General features: G+C 47.7%; 1 protein-coding gene across 2 annotated transcripts in view; it reads left to right on the forward strand.

The window, feature by feature from the left end:
- Stk35 (serine/threonine kinase 35) overlaps window positions 1–9,294 on the forward strand; it is a 43,989-nt gene extending 34,695 nt beyond the window's left edge. The window contains exons 4-5 of one of the 2 annotated variants that reach the window (XR_002821694.1): window positions 5,091–6,036; window positions 9,103–9,294. The gene's annotated coding sequence lies outside the window, so the exon portion shown is untranslated. Of the gene's footprint in view, window positions 1–5,090 lie in introns of both variants that reach the window. The other variant, XM_004634233.3, reaches the window with a different exon arrangement.
- Window positions 9,295–16,533: the final 7,239 nt, after the last annotated feature.

Genomic DNA, 16,533 nt, shown 5'->3' on the forward strand with positions numbered 1-16,533 from the left:
GGCACTGAGTGGCAGAGCTTGAACTTGAACCCTCGAGGGTCTCCTATTATAAGCCTGTGCCCTTTCTCAGTAGAGCACGGTTGGTTTTGTGGATGCTGTGTTTCAAAAATAGAGATATGGTTACTAGACTCATTTCATAAGGCAGTACTTTTTTTTTTTTTTTTTTTTTTTCTCGGAACCCGGGATTGAACTCAGGCCCTTGCGCTTGCCAGGGTAGCGTATATTCCATGGAGCCATCTCCCCGGCCCCCGAGGCAGTACTTTTGAAGCCCTGGGTTAGGGAGCTACCATTCCTCCTTACTTTTCATTACCATCTAATCAAAGAAATTACTTTTGACATCAATAAAATAGAGAGGTCTTCTTTTAAAGTAACAGATAATTCCATATTCCTCAAGATATTCTCCAAGTCTGCAGAGTGAGAAGGAGGCCGGGCATGAGAATGAGCCCGTCCACCTATCAACTGCTCACCTTGGCTCTCCCCAACTCTTGAGCTGCCAGTGACCTGAATGGGAACAGTAGTTTGGTTCCCTAGATTCTAGACAGAGCAGACAGCTGCTCAGCTGGCAAAGGAACTTGCTGGAAGGCTTCTCACTGTTCGATTGGCGCTGCATTCCCCCCCCCCCCCCCAGTGCTCTGGGTGCCAGATCTGTGCAGGGGCACCAAAGCTAAGCCTTCCATGAGCCCTTTTGGGAGTGAATCTATTTATAAATGCTGGGATTAAATGGGTTTTAAGCTCTTGTCTCTCTAGGAAGGAATTTTGTTACAAAGTTACATGTAAAAAGTAGGGTCTTTGGAGTGAGCCCAGCCTGGGTTTGGACCTTTTCTGAGCTCCACTTTCCTCTGCTCTTTAGGACTGGGCTAACAGTAGCCTCTGCCTCTTAGGGTTACTGGGTAAAATGAGAGACAGGAAGTATAAGCCATCTAGTTCTTTTTGGGACACAGTGAGAATGTAGTGTAGGAGGCTGCTATCAAAGCCTTTAGAACTTGCTGATGTGAAGTCCTCAGTACATGTTTGCAGTGTCAGGAGTTAAATAAGGTGGGCTAGGCTGTGGGAACTAATCCAAGAGCCGAAATAAGAAAGGTAAGGGTTTGTCAACAAACCTTCCATATCATCTGCCCGGAGACCATACCAGATGGCAGCTGTCTGAGCCCATGGCTGTCCTGGATACAGGAAGCTTGCTCTGGGTGGAGGCTTTGGACAGCAAAGCTGGCATGGTTGGTTCAGGGCTGGGCCTAGTGCACACCAGCTCTGTTATGTGAGCCAAGTTGCTACAGCTATCTGGGCCTTTTCCCTTGGTAAAATTAGCCAAGACTACACTCACAATAACCACAAAGTCAACGGTAGATAACACTTTCAGGTTTATACAGCAGTATTTTTCATTATGCCCAGCCAATGTGGTCTGTCCTCCTGGAATGCTCTGGTCAACAGTAGGGCTCCACTGGTGAGACAAAGCAAGCCCTGTGGCCTGGGCAGCCAGGAACTGGGATTGGGCATCTGCTGGGAACAGAGACCAAGACTGTTTATAGTGCCATCCAGTGCTCAGAGGATGTGCTGCTTTAAGCCAAAGCCCTGGGGTATAAGTCAGGGCCTTTTCTACCTATTCAAGCAGTAGAACAGGCTCTGTCATCTTCCACTGAGCTTGCTATGCCATAGACCCTCTCCAATGGAAGATGTAGAAACCCAAGGTCCTCTCTATATCAGAGAATCGTCATATTTTCCTTTTCCCTATGCAAAGGGAGACCCAGACTCAGACCTATAGCTGTCCTGAAGCCTTCTACTAGGAGTGCAGGGCCAGTTCCTAACTAGGAGGAAAGAAAGAGCCAGCCAAATAGCTCAGTGGATTAAAGCACCTGCAAGCAGGCACAGGGGCCGGGGATTCGATCCCCAGGCTGGCTATGGTGGTGCATGCCTGTAATCCCAGCTCTTGGGAGGCTGTAAACAGGAGAATTACTAGGAGTCCAATCTAGTAGTGAGACCCTGAACACCCCGTAGACCCTCCCCTAAAAAATACCCCAAAAAAAGAAATCTTAAGGAGGAGAGAGGTCTTGCAGATGTCATCTCTTGGCAGAGGACTTGGTGATCACAGTCATATTACAAGCTGTCTTCAGAGATCTTACAGGATCCATTGGGCTTAGGCTATCATCCTGTCCCACTGACTAATTTATGGTATAAAAAGGGAACCATAGCTTCTGAATCTCTGTGCTTTTTAGCTGCCATTTGTCATCATTTTCCTGCTATGGTCATCTTTTTGAGAACGGTACTGGAGAGGTCTGCCTGAGAGAAAGAAATTAGATGTTGATACATTTTAGAAGCTATAAGAGAGAACATACAGTTTCCTGAACTTCTGTCTACTTCTGAAGGTCTTACTGCTTAGATGGTGAGAATTCCCTGTATTCTTTAATTTTCATCTGCTGCAGTTATGGGGAGAAAGCCAGAAGCAAGGTAAATTTGGAGTTTGGTCAAAAAGGTTGTTTTATAGTGATTATGTCTTCCCCTAAGTAAAAAATGGCTCAAAACACACTCTGGGCTTTGTTGAAGGGAATTAGCAAAGGGGAACAGAAGCGGCAGAGTAAAAGGTTAAACCTAAGAAATCCGTTTTCTTTCCAGAATATATACTTTTCAGGTGTATGTGTCAACTACTTCCTTCCCAAACGGTGACACTAGGTCCCACTCTCCAGGCCGGTGGAGCAGGAATCACATATCCAATCTGTCATTGTCCCAATGAAATTTCTGCATTGCACAGACAGGGCCCCACAGAGAACCATTTTGTTGGAGTGGCCAGTATTCAGGAGTGGGGGAAGGGGAATTTCAGTATATCTTTTGCCAGATTTTCCTGTAGCAGTGTGTGTGTATGTGCATGCTCATGTGTATGTGTATGGCAGGGGTGCTTTACATAGTCACAGTGCCCTAGTCCACATTCTTTCGCTAATAGCACCACAAACTGGGTAAGTTATAAAGAAAAGAGCTTTATTTTGGCTCCCATTTCTGGTTCCAGGTTGAAGACCCACATCTGGTGGTAGCTGCCTTTCTGACAGTTTTGTGGCAGTATAGGCCATCATGTGCTGAAGACAGGGAGTATGAGTGTCTCTCCCTCTTCAATCATGGGAATTCCACCCTTATGGCCTTACTTGACCCTAAACTCTTCCCAAAGGTCCCCACCCATCTAAACACTATAAAGACTAAGTTTTCACACCCTACCCCTCATTACCTCAGAGTGGAATTTAAACTCCATGTAAACTGAGGAACAAACCATATGTATACTTTAAGCCACACAACTACTGTTTTCCATTTAGCCCAGAAACAGACTTGTGATAGTGTTCAGAACACCACACAGGTACCTTAGTTCTTCTGCAGGATGTCACTGAGTTGGGTCATTTGCTTATCTCTTATGTTGGGACCTGTAAGTTACTGCAACATAACTCAAGGCAGTGAAGATCTTTATCCACAAAATCTTTTCCATTTTGGTGTTTTCAGTGGGGCTGGACTTCCCAGGAGTGGAATTAGAGAGCTGTGGATCCAATCAACTCTAAAGTTCTGAGCACATAATTTCCAGACTGCTTTCCTGAAGATTTTTCTAGATCCAGCTGGCAGTGTAGTTTCAGGCATCTTTCCCATGGAGCCCACTCCTAGCCACAATCAGTTTTGATGGCTGAATTGCTGAGGTCTGCACCCTGTTTCAATGCACCATGGTCTTGCTCAACTGATGACAATTACTAAGAAGGAGTGGGTTCATCAATTTGACAGTACCTGTTGTAGGCCAAGTACCTACTGTCATTCCACTCAAATCTAAACAAAAGGGCCCCCAAGTTTCAAAGGAAGAGACTGAAATTGATTGGAGGTAAATTGCTGGTGTTGTATAATCCCACTGCCTCTTCAGAGGACAATAGGCCAGTGTCATTAGACTGCATAAGCACAAGTTAGAACATAGATGGTGGGGCTGGGAGGGCATACTTCTGAGAAACTGGGCTGGGGGTTGTAAGCTCACAGGTCAAGAGTCATTCAAGTGAAACTGGGTACTTGAGAATCTCTTCTGTACATAGATAGAGGATGGGGCACTCCTCCCCTAGTGGATAGTCCTACCTGGGTCAGGGCTATATTTAGCTTAGATTAGGAGCTCAGGGTGTGGGGCCAGCCTAAAACTAATCTCTCTAGGCTTTTGTATTCTAGGTTTCTGCTAAAATAAATTCCTAGCCTTTACTTTTTGTGTATACTGGTTCCTGGCACCAAAGTGATGCCAAATAGCAGCCAACAGAGTCAAGCACTCTGCTAAGTTTTCTAGGTACAGTTGTGTGCTTCTTGACAATGTCAACAGCAGCAGTGCCGTGAGATTGTATCCCTCATTGGCATTATGGCCATCTTAGTTTGTGTAAGTACACTGTATGAAGAAGTTCAGACGATGTGTTTTTCATATCATGTCCCAATTATTAAGCCACACATGAGTGTATCAGTTCATGTAATCCTTCCAGTAACCTGTGAAATAGGTACAAGTGATGAGACCAAGGAACAGAGGCTCAGATCTGCCCCGTGTCAAGTGGAAAAGCTGTTTCTGAGCCACAGTTCTGGCTCCAGAGCCCTTGTCACTAATCTCAGGAGTGGGCAGAGACAGGGACCCTGGTCTCCTGAGGACTGTGGCAGGCAGCTAAAAGTTCTCTGGAGCCTGGAGTCTCTTCACCTGTAAAGTAAGATAAGGAAACTTGAGAAGGTTGAAGAGCAGCTGAGCTTACCAAGGCTGCCAGGATTCTCAGGAACAGACCAACCAGAGTGGATCCTATAGAACCTTTCTGCTAAGGGTACAGGAAAACTGGGATGGGAATGAGGTGTGCATGAGGATTGATCAGACTGGTAGCTGGAGACTGGATTCCACCTTCAAACAGTCACTGTGACCCTGGACACTTCAATTTCCTTACCTGAGAAATCAAGTGTCTGGGGCAGGATAGCTTCAGTGGCATTTGCTTTACTCTGTCTGTGTAAGTACATATTTAGGAAACCCCTCCCTGGCACACTTCAGTGCTTCTGAGTCAGTTTGGGTTGGGGCTGCACCCCTAGCCCACTGATCAGTGTCCACTCCTCGCCTGCCTTCTGTCTTCCAGGTTGATCCCTCGGGACCCACAGTCTCATCATGTCTCACAAAGGACGGCAGAGGTACAGGTGGTGGCTTGACTGGTTGACGATCTCCCGACAGCTGGATCTCCGGCAATGTGAAGCTCTCATTTGGGTCCTTACTCTCACCCCTTCCCTGCTTTTAGCACCCCCTTCCCTTTTTTTCATTTTCTTTTTTAATTTAAACCATCCAGACTTCTGAAGAGCAGAAAGCTATGCTGTTGACAGGCACCATTTCTTTAAAGAAATTCAGTGTGGACAAAGCATATGTGTAAATTTTTTTTTTTTTAAAGGGGTTAGGGAGCAAGTTTGGATTGGTCCTTCATTTCTCTCTGTCTTCTTCCTTTATACATCTCTCAGTTCTGCTTATAGCATCTCACTTCCCAGAGAAGACCTGTTACCCCAGAAAGAATTTTGGGGTTTCTCCTGGAATGGGACATGAATGTGGGAACTGCTGGACTCCTTGGTGGGCTGGTCCTGGCTGCCCGTTGGGCCTTGGACAGCATCAGAAGCACAGAACCACTGGAAGAAGACGACCAGGGTTTGGCCAGGAGGATTCCAGAAGGAGGCAGAAGTGCCAGTGTGGTTCTCTTTGAAACTGTTGGTGGCCCCAGGCCACAGCAGGACTCACAGTGATGGGACTTGGTCCCGTCTTCTGCCCTATATCATTTTGTGCCCAAAGGAAGAGGTAGAATGACCATACCCCCACCCCAGCTCCACAGACCTACCTTCTGTGAGGACTGTTGTGCCAAACCTCTGCGTAGGATACACAGGGTCTTCACGGGCACCAGCACCACTGTGAGGGCAGCACCCGCACCTGCTGCCTCCTGGACCATCGTCTTCCCAAGGTGCCCTCAGATGACCCTGACATGACAGACAACAGCTTTCATTCAACTGGCTGCTGCTGTTGTCTCCTCACAGCAAAAGTTATGCCTGGTATGCAGGGTCCATGGTGTCACATTCAGTGACTCACACTGTCAAGCTCCATCTCCCTTACCCCAAGGACTATATTTGTGTTAGGTGCCCACCCATAATGTAAATGTATCTAATGGGAAGAGAAGGACCTGCCCCAGGCATGATGGGTCAGACCAGACAGAGCCCGTCAAGCTGTTAGGGACCTGTTTGGGTCCGTGCCACTTTACAGTGTCCTTGCCACTTTACAGTGTCCTGGCTGTGACCCTTGCAATCCCACCACCACTGTCTTTGTGTAGCCATCCTTCCTCCCTCCCACAGCCAACACTCCTGTGGCCTCCTGTTGAGTTGCTGCATTACCTTCCATGTGGATGTGTACTGGCTGCCCCAGATCTTTTCTAGGCTTTTACCCCATTCTGGCCAAGTGGAATGGGGCACTGGCAAAGGGAAGAGGACTCATTTGTGTTCATTTTTGTTCCTTGTTTTACCTAAGCAAACCTAGAATTGATGGGGAGGTAATTGAAGGGTATTTTGGTTAGTGTGTGACCAAGTGGGGTTCCCCCCAAGGAGCAGGCCTGTAGCCTGTAGCCCTGCGAGTGTGGGAGAGATCAGCCCGACTTCACACCCAGTTTGGCCATTCCCGCTCTTCCGCCTTCTCCAGGCCCTGCACACCAAGGTTCCCTGCCCCTCTTGGGCAGATGGCTGTCTGCTGTCCACAGGGCTGCAGGTGGTAACAATCCCTTCCTTCCTGGGCTGTGGTCCACCATGGTGGCCTAGCTCTTGTCTCTTTTCTGACTTCTCAGACAACCTTGAGTATAACTCAGAGTTGCGGCTGGGAACATTTGGCTCCCCTCCCCCTCGCTGTCTGTGGGGCAGCTGTCTGTACTGAGCATATGGGCTAAACAGTCCCTAAACTTGGTGCCCCCAACACTCCCTTAGATCTTGGGTCTAGCAGGTTGCCTGCTCTTTACCTCTTACTTTCTTCTGCTCTGCCCAGTCTCTGATCTTGGTCTGAATGAGGTCTTGGGTCTAGTGTTTCCCTGGGGTACTTTTGGCATTACAGTACATCCTGCAGACTTCTGTGGGCAGCCTGGGCAGGGGTGGGGGAGGTCTTTTCCCTGCACCCTCACTGCCCAGCATACCCAGCCTGCTCCTACTTAGCTCAAATGAGGGCAGCTCTTTAGCCCCAAGTGCCTGTCCTCCTTTGCTCTCTACCCTGTCCACTGCAGGCACACAGCCAGGCAGGCAGAAGCTGGCTCTGCCTTGGGCAGTGGGCCATCCTTGGGTCAGCAACTCTCCTCCCTCCCTTAGTAGGGTCAGCTTCCTCTCTGTTGCTTCCTCGTCCTGCCTCTGCCCACCTGAGTTTCTGTTCTGCCAGCAGCTCTATGGGCAACATCTCAGCACCATCAAGTTTGTTCCAAGTTCCTAAGGCTGTGACAACAGTCAGTCATTCTCTTCTTATGTCTGAAAAGGATGTCCTGTTGGAGGAACTGTCTTGTCCTCAGGCCTCATGGGTCTGGACTCAGGTACCCCGTCAGAGAGAGAATCTGGGACAGATCATAGTGCCTTATTCCATTGTCTCCCAACCACACCTCCTGGCCCAGCTGGAAGTGGGGCTTCTTTCTCCCTGACTGTCCATCCATCACTTGCACTCAGCCACAGGAGGATGACAGCCCCCCACATACGTACCCTTTCCTGAGGACTATAGCCCTCACCCACTCCAGGGCACTCCAGCGCACTCCAACTAGCAGCTTTGCCCAGGACAGAAAAGCTGCAGCAGACAGGTGCACTCTGCCTCATGTTCCCTCGCATCCACTCCCTGCTCCTTACCTCTAGCTGGAGAGTGCCACTGTTTGCTCCTTCCAGACTGGCTCCATCTGACCCCTTTTGGGTACTGAGGACTAAGGATGCAGGCCTTGGGACAGGTCATGGGAACTTTTTCTTCCCACCCTGATGGGACTTGCCCCAATGGCTGCCTTTCAGAGGGAGTATATTAAATGTTTACTTAAGAACTACCCTGTTTACAGCTGGAGGAGAAGCATGACCACACTGGGTGGAGAGGTTACCCTGGGCAGGGCCTGGCTTCCTTTAGGATGCTGCCAGTGGTAGCCCCAAAGTGAATAAAAACAAGCCTGGGGCAGGGGCAAAGACCCTTCACTCCCTTTGCTCCCTGACCCTGTGGTGCTAAGACCACTGCTCACCTTCCTTCCAGCCTTCTGCCCTAGACATTCCCCACCTGTCATTTCCTTCCAAGATTCTCATCTCCTCAACATAACACTTGTCTCCGATCCTAAAAAACCATTATTTGGAGCAATAAGTTTAATTTTGCTTGAATCTTTCTAAGAAAAAAGCTGGCATTGTGGGAAATTTTTAAGCTGTTGGCTGTTTACAGAATTTAAAGGATGAATACCTGGGTTTCAGCCTCAGGGCATCTTTAGAAAACAGGCTGCCACCCTCTGATTGCCCTTGCCTGGCTCCATGCCAGCCCTGCCCACCAAGCTCATTCAGCTGCCCATTCTGCGGACATCCCTGTTCCCACTACTAAGGGCATGAGGTGTCTCACTAGGTGGCTCTATTGGTTGCCCTGCCCTGTGACTGCTTTCCTTTCCTGAGGAACCTGGAAGTCCCCAAACAGCTGCTGGCCCTCAAAGGCCTGGCAACCTCAGGACAGCCGTGTTTGTCCACTCGGCTCTTTTGGCCCCTCCATGCAGAGCTGTGGTGGCCTTCTGGTCAGCATAGGTCCATATCCTGCCCTGCCTTGGCATAAGGGCAGAGGGCTCTGTCTTGGGAATGTGTTCCCAGAGCCACCAGTAGGAGATGCTGGCACTGCAATGAGTCCACTGCCATTGGTTGCCTGAGGGCTGCTGGGATTGCTGAAGGGAGGCCACAGGAGAAGAGCTTCTTTAGGGAGGGTCGCTTTGAAGAAACCTTGTGGCCCAGAGGCTTCTTTCCATCAGTAAGGGAGGATATTTTACTGACTTCCTGACATTCATTGGGACAGTCTTGGGTATAAGGGAGCTTTTTAAAGCCAGGCACAAAGTTAGTTTCAAATACTAGTTAATCTCTTTTTCCCCCTCTTTTTTTGCACAGAAGCTGGTAATCTAGGACCTACGTGTGAACAACTTTATATGAATATTTTTTGTACTTGGTTTACTTGGGTTGGTATGATACATTATATTTAAGTTCCTTGAACACTGTGGATTCCCCTAATGTGTATGAATGACTGAGGCTTTGTAAATTAAGGGATGTTTGTGTGAATAAAGTTATTTGATGGGGTTGAAGAAGCCATACATGATTTGAAAATGAGTGTTTTGTGATTTTGTTGCCACATATTTGAGAAGGCAGGAAAACCAGCTGAGGCCACAGCACTAGTCTCTATAGTTACCATTGGTGAGTTGCATGAGGGAGAAGGCTCTACTTGCCTCAGCATTTGTGCTTGAGAAAACTGCCTGTGGCCCCTACCTGTCCTTCCACTGTGCACGTGAGACACAGGCATCTGTCTGAAACTGAGCCACTCGTACCTGGGGACACCCAGGATCCAGACCAAGCTAGATCTGCCCTTCCAGGGCCTGCACAAACATGGGCGGCCCTTCCTGAGGGTTTAAGGCCCTTTCCAAACATTCCAGGTCTGTTCCAAACCCAGGAAATTTTTAATAAGAAGTGAGACAGGTCACCCGCCACAGTAGCAGGGTAGGAGTCCAATTCTGGAAGAGCAACTCTGGGCCGAGGTAGTAGCATCCATGTCCCCAGAGCAAAGGGTCTGATCTAACCAGACCACAGTGGTGTTGGGTTTGGGAATGGGGAAAGGAGCCAACAGCCCATCTCCCCCTGCTGGGCCAATGAAAGACATGCTGTGAAGAAAGGGGACTGGAGCTATTTGTTAAGAGCTATCCGCTTCATGCCTCTACCACATTGTCTGGTAGCTGTGATATATGCCCTCTACTGACAAGGAGACACTGGGTGAGTACATGTGGACCAGGAGACTTCTGTCACTTGCCAGCTGGGATAGGCAACACTGCCACAGGTTGTCACCACCTATCACCAACGTGGTGGTCACTGCCCTTGGAGCAGTTGAAGGCTAAAGAAAAACCTCATAGTGACCTGGAGCCCAGGGAATGTTAAGGCTGACTGTCCATGCACAGTGCAGCTTGGGTGAAGCCCACCTGTCTGGGAAGGGTTGGCATTTGACATGGATTCCACCCCCCCTCCATCCAGGTCTTTTTGGAGAGCGAGACCTGTGAGCTGTGAGCTGAGCCCAGGAGGATGAAGTCAGAACTTGGGAATATGTTAGCCAGAAGCAAAGATAAGGCTGGCTTCCTGCTTAATCCTGGAGTAAGCAAACTACATTCCCAGCCTGGGATTTGGGATCCAGTGGGTACTGGGAGGAAGCTTTCTGCAAAGAATTCTGCCTTTCCCCTGGACAGTAACTTGGAGTTTGAAGAGGACAAGTTTGGATTCAGATTAACAGGTTTATTGGCATAATTCACTCTAGAAATGGACAATTCAGTTGTGCAGCTGTTAATAAAACATTTCTGTTGGGGCCTGGGAGATGGCTCAGTGGAATAAGTGCTTCCCTGGCAAGCACAAGGGCCAGAGTTCAATACCTGGTTCCGCAAAAAAAAAAAAAAAATTTCTGTTACCTTAAACATACCCATTAGCAGACCCTTTGGACGCCCTTCACCACCCTACACATTCATGTTTGCACTCCTCCAACCACTGATTTTTGTGTCTCTGGACTTGCCAGTTTGGGACTTTGCCTATATATGGGATCATACAAAATGATAGCTGATTTTAATAGCTGATTCTTTTGTTTAGTCACAATGTTTTTGAGACAGTCTTGCTATATAGTTCATGTCGGCCTTGACTCACTATGTATGTAGCCCAGGCTGTCCTCCAACTTGAGGTGATCCTCTTGCTTCAGCCTCCTGAGTGCTGGGATTGCAGGCATGTGCTGCCACATGTCCATTCATTTTTATTGTCTAGTATGATTACACCATATTAGTGCATCTTTTTGTTCATCAATTGATGGTCACTTGGACTGTTCACTTCTTGGCTATTAATCATATTGGTACAAACATTTGTCTATAGGTTTTTTGTTTTCGATGTCCTTGGGTATATATGCCAACCAATGGAGTTGCTGAGTTACTTGGTCATTTTTGGTTTTTTATTTTTGAGAGAGTTGGGTACCAGGGATTAAACTCAGGACCTTGTGCTTGCCAGGCAGGCATTGTACCGCTGAGATGTATCCCCAACCCTGGTTACTTGCGTTTTGGCCACATTTTCTCCATTGTACATTTCCACCAGCACAGCTTTTGTCATAAACTTTTTAGTCAACCTGGTGGCTGTAAAGTGGTCACAGCTTATAGATGTGTGCTCCCTTGTTGTGGTAGTGGTGAATAGGGAAGAAAAGCTTGTTGATGCTTTAGATTGTTCATTCAGTCACTGATTAATCAAGTATCAGGGACATAACCTATGCCTCAGCATTAATGTAGACTGCCTCTTCCTGTGGACCTTGATGTAAATTGTCTTCTTGACTAAATTCTCTCGTCCACAGTAACAACTACCGAGTCCATGGGGTGGTGAGCACCCCTTCTGGAAACATTTCCACTCAACCCACTTGTCCCAGGGCTCCAATGTGCAGCGACCTGAAAGAGCTCAGTGTTGTGTTTGGTCCTGTGTGATGTGGAACCACCATGGGATGTGGCTCTGTTGAGTGTTAGGCTACACAAGGATGGGAAGTGTCACCCAGACCTTTGAGGGAAGGATCTGGAAAACTGAACTAGGACAGTGTTCATGCCAGTGGAATGGCCATTATATGAATTCTCATATAGCCCACTCCCAGTATCTTTCCAGCCCCAGTTCTTGGTGGTTTTGATAAATACCTGCTCCCAGCTATGCATTCCTGGCCCAGAAGAGGGACTTGACATGTGCGTTAGCGTGGCAGCTGGCCTGAGGAGCTGCCCGAGGGGCATGAGGAGATGGAAAAAAAAGGGGAGAGGAGTCCACACTCTGCCTGACCTGAGTCTTGCCTTCCCCAGCCAGGCTGCAATCCCTTTGGCAACCTGCTTACTGCTCAGTGTTCAGAGGTAGCAGCTTGATCTTAGCTTTTTCCAACTCACAGTGTAAGTGCCTCTGAGCTTCCCAGAGCTCATTTCTTCAGGACAGCCCTGCCCGAGGACCCATATGAGGTCCAGTGGTCTACTCTCCACAGATTTTCTTGGAAATCTATAGAGTAGGTCATGCTGTGACCCAGGCCACTCTGCAGACTTCCACTGCACTTAAAACATCATTCATACATCTGTGCTTGGCCTGTGATTATTCTCCATCTGTCCCTGCTTACTCTCCAGACTCACTTGCACCCAGCACCCACCCCCAACCCCTGGCTCTGCCTCAGGCCATCTTGGCTTTCTCACACAGAAAGACAGTTCCATCCTGGGGCGTTGGCACTACTGAAATGCAACCATACTTCACCACTTCACACAGGTCTCTGCTCATGGCACCCAAGAGACCTTCCCTGGCCCCTTAAATGCCTCCAATCATCACTACCTCTGTCACACACTTCTTGGTAGCACTTATACTAGCAGATAGTTCTCTATTATGCACAAATGTATAACATGCATGTGGGCATACATAATCTCTACAGAGAGGTAGGTACAGATAAGTCCCCAAGCAGGTAATCGAGAGCCAGTTCAATCAGCATATCCATGGCCCACAGGCAGGAAGTTTCTTGGGCCCACAGGACAGAGGACAGCAGGGGACAGGAGCCCTGGCCCAGCTCCTGCCTGGCCTGCACCTCTCTATTCTGAGGTTTAGTCACAGGCGGCTCATTCCTGGCAGCCCCTAAGAAGCAGGGATGGAAGCTACTGGAGAAAAATCATGTGGATAATGACATTACTGGAGTTTGATCCCTTTCATCTGGATCAAGAATCAGCAAACTTTCTGGCAAGGGCCAAAGAGAAAATATTTCAGGCTTTGCAGGCCCTGGGGCTCATTGTGGCTACTCAGCTCTGCTGCTGGAATACAATAGCCGTAGAGACTATGCAAACACAGGAGCACAGCTATGGCCAAGAGAGCTCCATTTATGGACACTGACATTTGGGTTTTATCTAATTTTCACCAGAGTGCCACAGGATAGTGTCCTATTTTTTTTTAATTTAATTTATTTATTGTGTGTGTGTGTGGCCAGCTCAGCCCACCAGGGGGCGGGGCTGGCTGGCATGTGGTGCTGGGGGATCGAACCGCGGTCCCTGTGCTTTGCTAAGCTTGTTCCAAGTAGGTGCCTTAGACCACTGAGCCATCTCACCAGCCCCAAGTGTCCTATTCTTCTGCAACATAAAACCACACACTAGAGTGGTCTAGAGCTTCTGTGAGCAGTCTGTGGTGGACAGTGCAACCTGTGATAAATAGAGCCAGCTCTGGACTTGGCCCCACATTAGGTCCATAGGGGTGAAAGTGAAGCTGTGTGTGTGTGTGTGTGTGTGTGTGTGTGTGTGTGTGTGTGTGTGTGTGTGATGGGCTGGATCGGGCTCAAAAGTACTGCGGCTTCTCCAATCTCTGGATATAAGAACTAGAGTCGGCGGTGGAGGTCAGCCCATGTATCATCTGACAATCCTGAGTCTAGAAGCAACAAAGTATGAAACGCAACTGGAATAGGAGTCAACATACCATACCCATATCCAGGTCCATCGTAGTCTCCTTTGAGCTGCGCAGTATGACATGATTTCTCTATGGGCCTAATGTAGATTCTGGACTCAGAGGGGTCGGGATTACTGCTTTTTACTTCTGAGAGTCCTATGGCCTTGGGCATGTTATTTTCTGAACCTGGTTTCTTCATCTTTAAAATAGCAACAATACCACTTAATGGGTATTTCTGAGAATGAGAACAAAGGGACCAGCCAAATAGCTCAGTGTATTAAAGCACCTGCTCAGGCATACACAGTGACCGGGGTTTGGTCCCTGGCATGCCATGCACACCCTACCCCCAGGGCGCTCTGAGACTGCAATCAAGACTGGGCATGGTGGCATGAGCCTGTAATCCCAGCACTCGGGAGGCTGAAAGCAGAAGAATCCCTATGAGTCCAATCTGTGTAGTAAGACCCTGTACTAAATACATTTTTAAAAAGTACTGTTTCCAAACAGTACTCGGCATGCAGTAAGTTATCCATAAAGGCTATAGTTGATAGTCTTTTTAAAGGAGAAAAGTATCCAGTGAGATTCTTTTCAAATACAAGGGTTCTAAATTCAAATAATAAGGAACATGTGTCTCTTTATCTCCCAGAATGCTCCATTCCATGATCAAAACCCTGAGAAGTCCTGTAATATGAACTATTCCTCCAGCTTCTTGGATCCCTGATGCTTCTACACTGAAGCATCTTCCTATCAACACCTCCTGATACTAATGTTTAGGGAAAAATACAGGCCACTTTGGGACATTCTACCAACATCATCTTTGCAGGTCTAAGATGCTGCTTCCCTTTTGTGGGACTTAGCTGTCCCATCCTCTTTTAGATGAGACTGGAATCACTTCCTCTTGCAAAAGCCTTAAATAATTGCTCCTGCTTGGTCTACTGGTTCCTTGAGGGTAGACCAGAATATGAGGAATTTAATAACTGTGGTCTGGGTCCCCTGCCAAAAACACTGTAGGGCCAAGGCCCAGACTACTTTAATGTGGTAAGAACACAGAACAATTGCCCAGCCAGCAGAGTGAGGACACCGCCAAAACCTGTGCATTCCTGGGTCCCACATTCTCAGTGCCCAACTGGCCCATAGCTAGTGTTTATCCAGTGCCCAGTACATACAATCAGCCTTCTGCTGGCAGATGCCTACAGTCCAGTGGTTCCCAACACAGGCTCAACCATGAGGTTGCCCAGGTTCAAATGAAGTTGCCGTACTGTTTTGGGGCTCAGCCTTTCTATACATGAAATGAGGATAATAACTTCAGTCTGTGTCTGTGAGGATTGGGTACTGCTGCAAAAACCAGAGACCCTAAACAGCACCCTCTGGAACAAGACCGACTCTGGTTCTCCTTCACCTGAAACAAGATGAGAGACAAGGCTACCATGGTGGTTACATAGTCAGCAAGAACCCCATCTCCTTGTCTTCAGTAAGTGACTTCCATCTTGAAGGTCACCTGCTGGTCCAGGTTGGCTGCTGGGGCTTTAAGTATTTCATCTTCATCCCAGATAGCAGCAGAAAGGGAGAGAGGAGAGACCCTGAGCCTTCTTTTTAAGGAATCTTCCCTTAAGACATACACCATGCTTCCACTTGTACCTTGCTGGCTAGAATTTAGTTACATGGCTGCGTCTGGTGCCAAGGAATCTTAGAAATAAAGGAGGCAGAGAGCTTTCAGATTAAGACTGAGGGGACGCTGGATCTCAGGATAGACACCTACTCTGTCACATCAAGAGTCCTCCTGGCTCATTCTGATAAAGGTTAGCTGCTGCTATTCTTAATAATGTCCCTGAAGACCTAGATGGGTTTTTTTTTTGTTTGTTTGTTTGTTTGTTTGTTTGTTTGTTTTGCCGAACCAGGGATTGAACTCAAGCCCTTCCACTTGCCAGGCAAGTGCTTATTCTACTGAGCCATCTCCCCAGCCCCTAGATTGTTTTTTAAGGGGGAAGAAAAATAACTAAATTAGCTTTTCCTTCTAACCAGAGAGGAACCAACATGACCTTATCAAGGATGGGACAATGCCTGAGTTAGAATCCTAGGTCTGCCACTTCCTGGTTAATTAACTTTTCTGGGCTTCATAGCTTTCCCCTCTAAAATGGAAAAGATGATGAGAGCACCATTACAAAATTATTCAAGGACAAAAGGAATTCATACCTGTGAAGTTCTTGAACACTGGGAGAAAGGCTCTGATCTCTTCAGTGGGCCCAGACAGATTCTTATATGTACTCTATCTACTTTCTTCCTTTCTAAGCATTCACTGAGTGCCCCTCTGTTGAAAATTGAGGTTCAAGGACAAAATACGTGTGAACTTGCATTCCCCAACTGTATTTATGGACATAAATTCATATATATATTTATGAACATAAAAGGATATCCATTTATGGATATTCCTTGAGACCCCACTGTGTGCCATCTCTGGTATAGGAGGCCAACACTGGAAAAGTTGTGGTAGGTAGTGAATTAAGATGTGTAAACATAGGGGCTAGGTCCTGAGAGCTTCTGTTCCAGGAGAAATGGATCTAAAGGGCATGGGGACATGGGGTCTGGACCCCACGTTTGGGTAGGATATGGCCCATAGGTATCTGTGTTCATAATTCTGGACAAGCAGTTCAGGCAGACCTGAAAATGGGTGCTGGGAGAAGAGGCTACCCAATTCTAGCATAGAAAGGTAGAGCTGTACTTTTCTGGGTTATCAAATGAACACTAATCTAGGAACAAAACTTCATTAGCCATGGATGGCTGCAGTTGGGCCAGTTGCCTGCACCCTAGGATTTTAGCTAATCCTCCACTTTCAGGGCCCAGACTTCTTTCCTAGGATGGTTCCAGTGAGACCCTCAGACATAACCCCAC

Source organism: Octodon degus, unplaced genomic scaffold, assembly GCF_000260255.1.
Source record: "Octodon degus isolate 3935 unplaced genomic scaffold, OctDeg1.0 scaffold00060, whole genome shotgun sequence".
Classification (NCBI taxonomy): domain Eukaryota; kingdom Metazoa; phylum Chordata; class Mammalia; order Rodentia; family Octodontidae; genus Octodon; species Octodon degus.